This window comes from Alosa alosa, chromosome 6 (assembly GCF_017589495.1).
Source record: "Alosa alosa isolate M-15738 ecotype Scorff River chromosome 6, AALO_Geno_1.1, whole genome shotgun sequence".
Classification (NCBI taxonomy): Eukaryota; Metazoa; Chordata; class Actinopteri; order Clupeiformes; family Clupeidae; genus Alosa; species Alosa alosa.
The window spans coordinates 15,755,718-15,762,526 of NC_063194.1; the positions used below are offsets into that span (position 1 = coordinate 15,755,718).

Below are 6,809 nucleotides of genomic sequence, written 5' to 3' on the forward strand. Positions count from 1 at the left end.
CCCCTGCAAAACGTTTGACCATGGTTATCCGTCGGGGTTTTTTGAGTTAATAAACTCCATAAATAACCATTAATTTGTAATTTTATGCCTCATCCCTGTTGTTTCCTATGGAGTTGTCCGAGCTGATGTCCGAGTCCCGTTGAGGCTGGACTGTCATTGGCTCATCAGCGTTCTAAGGGTGGCGCTTAGCGACAGGCCAATTGTTTTGAGAGCCTATTGATGTATCTCAAAAATATTTTTGCTTCAAGTTGAAACAGGATGCCTTGAGGATGGTATTCTCCTGCGTAAGGCGGGCAATCTCCTTCCGTGCTGCTTCTAGCTGCTCTTGCAGTGACCGAGAGTTCAGCATAGTCATGGTCAGAGTGGGGTGCTGGCTTAACAACTTGGTCTGCACTATAGGAGACAATAACAAATCAAAAACGTTCAGTTCCAACTGCATGTGTATCACGTAAGTTGTATAGTATACCATGTAACCTACTACAGTGAATTTGTTTCATTAATGGAGATTAAATATTATACCCTGCTGCTACACATAGCCTATGTCTTATGCAGCAGCTGTGTGATACTTTACAAGATGGACATAGGAAATACTTTATAAGTGTCTTACCCAGTGTCAACTCCAGCCAGGTCTAAGCTTACACTGGCATCTTCTGTCTCTCCAGCAGGTTCATTGCTGTGTATATAATAATAAAACATTAGTTCTTGCACAACTGAATAAATCAACTCTTTGTGACAGACCTAGGTTAAACATGACATTAGGAGACGTGTGAAACAATTTTCACTAACTGACCTCTCTCCCTCTATTTCGCATTGGTCTTTTATGAGTCGTTTTTGTCCAAGCGAACAGGATACTTCCTGGCAGGAGGCACGTTTTTCCAGTCTCATCATGGTGCACAAAACACTGCTCAGTGAAATGTTTGGCACAAACTTTTGTGTTGGACGTAACGTTAATCTCCACGAACAACAAACAGCCTGCCCGTTAGCTGCAGTTAGCCTACATACAGTGACCAGGGCTTTCCCTGAAGTCAGCAAAAGACAAGCTTACTGCTTGAGACGTAGCATTTCTATCAAGGCATCATCGTAACGTTACCTTACATAAATAAAACGACATCATGTTTGCGTTTGATCTAACAAGTAGCATGATAACGTTACACAGTGGCTATCTTTATAATTAACATTAGCCTGGGGTTAAGCTAACCGGTTGGCTAGCTAGACAATTATGCACTGGAAAAATGTACCGATGTCTCTTCTATTTTTTGAAATCCACTCTCTCTTCAATCTGGTGTCTGTCAGGAACCGGTGGAACGAACGTGTTTTGTCTTTTTCCCGTCTTTTGTAGTAGGAATTACACCCAGGCACACAGCAGACATATTCGTAACTGATACAATCCACAACACACACAACCGTACAGAACTCGAACTTCCCACCCTGAGCATGACGTGCTTCATGACAACAAGATGGCCGCCGTGTGAATATGGTGAATAAAGGAATATCCACCACCAGGCATTAAAACGGGTCAGGGGTGAAAAAGGTGAGAAGGGCGCGCGAAGTGGGAAATGGCCGTTTCATAGCAAAACAGGCGCGAGTGACATTGTTGCCAATAGTGCATAGCTTCCATGGAGTATGAAGTTGCCTAAAACCAGAGATTTATAAAGAAAACAAACTACAAAATGACTAATTTTTACAAAAAAATACTTATTATTTCTTCTTTTTGGCTTGGGCCCACTTGCGCTGTTTGGCAACATGCTTCAGCCTGGCCCTCCTCTCCTCCTCACTACATGAGTTTTCTTTCTTTCTTTGTGCCTGAAGTTATCAGACATTTCTGAAGATTTCATAGGCCTAATGGACACTTCATAGTAGACTATTAGAATAAGTCTGAATATTTGTTGGACCAAACCAGGTAATAAATAAACTTGGGTAGGGTAGACTAGGCTTTAATTTGTAAAATTGGTTTGAAATGTTTTAACCTGCAGCTAGGCTACTTACAGATTGCGGCATTGTGCTAGTGTGTCAGGCCACTGAGCGTTTCTTAAAAGACGCCATTACCATGTCAAACACTGTGTTTGTCTCTGAACTCGACAAAACGCCACCAGCCCAGTTTAGGAGCATTTAATTAAACTATTTAGTTATTCACATTAGCCTTTGCTGTACTGATAGCTAATAAGCTAAATTTTGCCGCGGATGCAACGCAAACAGAACGCTTGCACTGGAATAGCCTCCCTGTCTGTGTGACTACAGATTAGAGGTGGGTCGGTCGCGAACTGAACGGGTCTTTAAAATGAACGACCTGAACTGGTTCGCCTTTCCAGTTCTTGTTCGTTCTTTCGTTCGTCGCTGAATCACACTGACCTAGTGCTGCTGTGAATGCCTATGGCCCAGCTTCCTAAGGCGAGAGCCAAACCAATCGTATGCTGTTGTCTGTATTGTTTCTAAAACGTTCTCATTGAATTAGCCAATGAGAGGCATGAAAGCATAGCAACCGTTTCCATGAAAAAAATGGGCTAGTGGGAGAGCATACGATAAAAAATGGGCTAGTGGGAGAGCATACATAAAAAATTATGCCTATTTGCTTCGCCTTTTGTCGATCTACATGGCTCAAACTGCACATAGTCTTCATCAAATGAACTCGTTATGTCTATAATTTCTGTCCAATATCGCTAACTTTAACAACAGCCTATGCTACGTTGCTACACCAATCTCAACGTCTTTTTCTGACAGAAGTTGAACGTTTCAACTAGCCCACCTGTGACATCAATAAGCATCTCTCCTCGCCGGGCTCACATTCCAGCTGACATTTCAGACGCATCTGTAGTAGAGGTGGATTTTGTCGTTCGTTCTCATGACACAGTTCGCGTCGTTCAGTTCGCCAAGATGATTCGTTCTGAATCGTTCGTTCTTTCGTTCATTCGCATTTCCGGTAGCCTACAACGTAGTTCAGCAGTGAATCATGGAATGCAGGTTCTCAGCTCCTCGTTTGTGAAAACGGTCAACACAACACTGTAATTGTAGCGCAAATATAGCTGCAACTTCATGATTATGTGTACTTTTAGACAAAACAGCAGTAGCTAATGTGTTCATTCACCTTGACATTACATATTGAAGGTAAATAGAGTAGACTACGGCTAGATCAGCTAATTTCTTTTTTAAAAATGTGTTCATTCATAAAGGAACAAAGACCCAGTAGGCTATGCCGACAAACATGTTTAAAGGCTTGGCAGAAAGATTATATTGATGAAAAGGTTTCAAGTCCCCATTTTGCCTAGGCTACAGATCCAATCACTCTGCTTCTTCTGCCAAGAACGAGTGACTGACCTAACAAGAACGACAGACCGAAGTGAAACAAGGTGGGGGGTCTTGGCGTGAGAACGAACGAACGAGACAGATTGAAGAGACATTTATTAACCTGGCATGACACAGAAAATACAAAGACAGCATGCATTTACCATTAGACAGATATTTAAATGTAAATGCCAATATTGAAATGCAAAATGGAGTTGTTAATGTAAACCATTATCATTATGTTTTATCGTATGCTCTCCCACTAGCCCATTTTTTTTCATGGAAACGGTTGCTATGCTTTCATGCCTCTCATTGGCTAATTCGATGAGAACGTTTTAGAAACAATACAGACAACAGCATACGATTGGTTTGGCTCTCGCCTTAGGAAGCTGGGCCATAGGCATTCACAGCAGCACTAGGTCAGTGTGATTCAGCGACGAACGAAAGAACGAACAAGAACTGGAAAGGCGAACCAGTTCAGGTCGTTCATTTTAAAGACCCGTTCAGTTCGCGACCGACCCACCTCTAATCTGTAGTCACACAGACAGGGAGGCTATTCCAGTGCAAGCGTTCTGTTTGCGTTGCATCCGCGGCAAAATTTAGCTTCCACTGTTTAATAGGCTAAATGCATAGGGGCTGCATTCACATAGTCGTTGCTGGATCAGACAAGTTTTTAATTGGGCTCTTGTCTTACAACGCATCAAGATGCGTTCGCGTCTGCGCGTGATTTGTAAACTCAGTTGTAACCCCATACCCCCACCACAATATTTTCTCATCGGATCTGTGCGAACCACGTAAGTCCCCTATTTTGGATTCAAAACGGCGAATTTCGCCGAAAGGTGAGGAGTATTCATGCCTGACTGCAGCTCTCTTTCTCCTGTAACGGATTCGTTCACAACGACATTCATTGTCGTAATCTGCTCGAATTGACTGTAGGTCACGCTCCAATCTTTTATCGGTGCTGCGGATGTTGTGGATGTAACGGAAAACATGCTGCATTGTTGCAACAACATTCGAAACGAGCGCGATGTATTCACCCTCCATGCTGTAGCCTATTACTAGCCCTCCTGTGACAGCGGCCGCATATATTCTGCGTCACATGCCTCTTGCGAACTTGGGCCCTACGTCATACGTCGAGCCCCCACCCCTCACTCAACCACACGGAGATTCTGTAATGTGCATGTATGTCGTTCACACATAGGTCGGTATAAGGTCCGCAGGTTAGCGTCATATCTGAATCATCCGAAGGGTAGGACCTCCGTTTGACAAACCTCCGCATATACTCCGGAGGTTATATCTGAAAGCGCTTAGTAACAGAAAAAGTGAGGACACTCTTATCACGACTTATCTTAACCACTTACCTCTTCGTTTTAAGTCTTGCCTTGCCTGGGTGAATCGTTTTGCAGGAATGGAAGATAAACAAAGCAACTTCTTGTTATCACGACTGGAACGATTAGAACAACCATACACAGAACAAAACAAAAGTTCACAATTTTCAAGCACCTTGCGTCTTTGTTTCAATTTTGGCTACTATATAACGTTGCAGCTCTGGGTTTGCCTGTCCTCTGAGTTAGTTCTTGCACAAGCAAACACACATAAACACACACACACACACATAAAGATGCACGCACACAAGCACACACAGGCATACATACATACATGCATGCAAGCACACACACACAAGTGTAACGGATGCCAGCTAGCTTAGCTGTGCGTGTGGAACGTTGGTAAACCCCATTCTCAAGAGTAGTGCTGGCATGAAAGCTAGCAGCCTGGATTTTTAGCTCGATTGTCAGCACGCTCGACTCCTGATCCGAGATGCTGCTGTTCACAGTTTCAAGTCTGTGCATGTGCAGGGCTGAATCGCGCCAAGATACATTGGTGCCGTGACCCGGATCGGGAGTGAGGTTTAGGGGGATGAGTGTAACGGATGCCAGCTAGCTTAGCTGTGTCTGTGTGGAACGTTGGTAGCTGATTGGTGGTGTGATCCAATTTAAAAGTGGCAGACGTCATTCAAGATCTCTTGCTCTCTTTGGATCACACTTTCCGCTGCTGCTAGGGCCAGCCTCGGGCCCTGCCCGTGCCACCACCTTCGCTTTTTGCACTCACCAGGGTGAGGTATACTAGGAATGAGCCTTGTTTTTGTTTGTTGCTCCTTTGTATAACCCTTAGTCTGATTTTCACATTTCTTTTTCTATTAATCTATTTTTGTACAAATAAATACACGTTAATGTTACGTGCCGTTGTCTACCCATTTTTCTCTATTTAAAATCATTGTTATGCCCTAAACCGGGATATAAAAGTAGCTAAAAGTAAGTGTAAAAATCACATGCAGTGAAAATTTCAACTCTGCAGCATGATGAATAGGCTACCCGCCACTCTGCTGCTGTGCTGAGGCTTGGTACATTGGTGGAGGAAGACTGCTAAGGAGTACTGATATTGTCAAGTAAGTATAGGAACGTCACCTATTACCAACCGTTCCGTATTTCCAACCTCTTACGTGTATGTGTCACTTAGTATTCATTTCTATACAAACCAAGACGACGGATTCCTAAAGAAACGCAAGTACCCTAGTACCCTACCGCAAGTGTATCTAAATTAGCTATGTACCAAAAATTACATTTTACCGTGACTTGAAGAGCTGTGAACAGTGTTGTAAGGCTGCGTGTACAAATCCGCTTGGAGCTCCAGTGGAATTTTGATTTGCGACGAGAATTCTCAGAAAGGTTGGAAATAGGCACCCACCAGGCACCAGCCCAGCACCAACTTATTTTAATATCGTAGTCATGGATCCAGAGATTGTCCTGTTGTTTATTTTATTACATTTAATTATCGAGGAAATGGGGAATGAACAGCGCCGGAGACGAAGAACAATTTTTCTTCGCCTAAGAGAGGACAACGATAATCAGGTAAAATATGTGAATACCGTATTTTCTGGACTATAAGTCGCTCCTGAGTATAAGTCGCATCAGTCAAAAAATGTCATGAGCAGGAAAAAAACATATAAGTCGTATTAAATATATAAGTATTTAGAAATGTATTTCACAAAATCCAAAACCAAAAACAGAGACTATGTAACTGGATTATTGAGGCCAAAAAGATTAATGAAGATGAAGGAGTGAAGGAAGCCAAGAGGAGGGCAGGAAGGTAATTGCAAAGCAAAAGATTCACTGAAAGAATGCCATGAGGTACACCAAAATGTATCTAAAATGTGGAGAATACAATGCAATCAAGCATTTTGGGCGATGTGGAGTCACAAGCTGGCAGCAGATTAAATGCTCATGAGAGAGAAAAAGATGCAGTTTTAGACGTGACCGAAACGATAGGCCTATAGGCCTGACGGTAATTGTAAAGCAATTTACAAAAGATTCACTGAATGCTGATATGATACATGAAAATTTAGCTAAAAATGTGGAGAATGCAATGCAATCAAGCATTTTGGGCGATGTGGAGTCACAAGCTGGCAGCAGATTAAATGCTCACGATAGAGAAAAAGACGGTTTTAAAAGGACGTGACCGAAGCTGAGGCA

The 6,809-nt window shown here is 42.8% G+C and overlaps 1 long non-coding RNA gene across 1 annotated transcript; it reads right to left on the reverse strand.

Annotated features, from left to right (window-relative positions):
• Positions 1-246: 246 nt before the first annotated feature.
• LOC125296782 lies at positions 247-2,806 on the reverse strand. The gene is made up of 3 exons (XR_007193859.1): positions 2,744-2,806; positions 608-673; positions 247-393 (listed from the first exon to the last, which is right to left on the reverse strand). It is a non-coding gene; the product is annotated as an uncharacterized LOC125296782 (long non-coding RNA).
• Between the last annotated feature and the right edge of the window lie 4,003 nt (positions 2,807-6,809).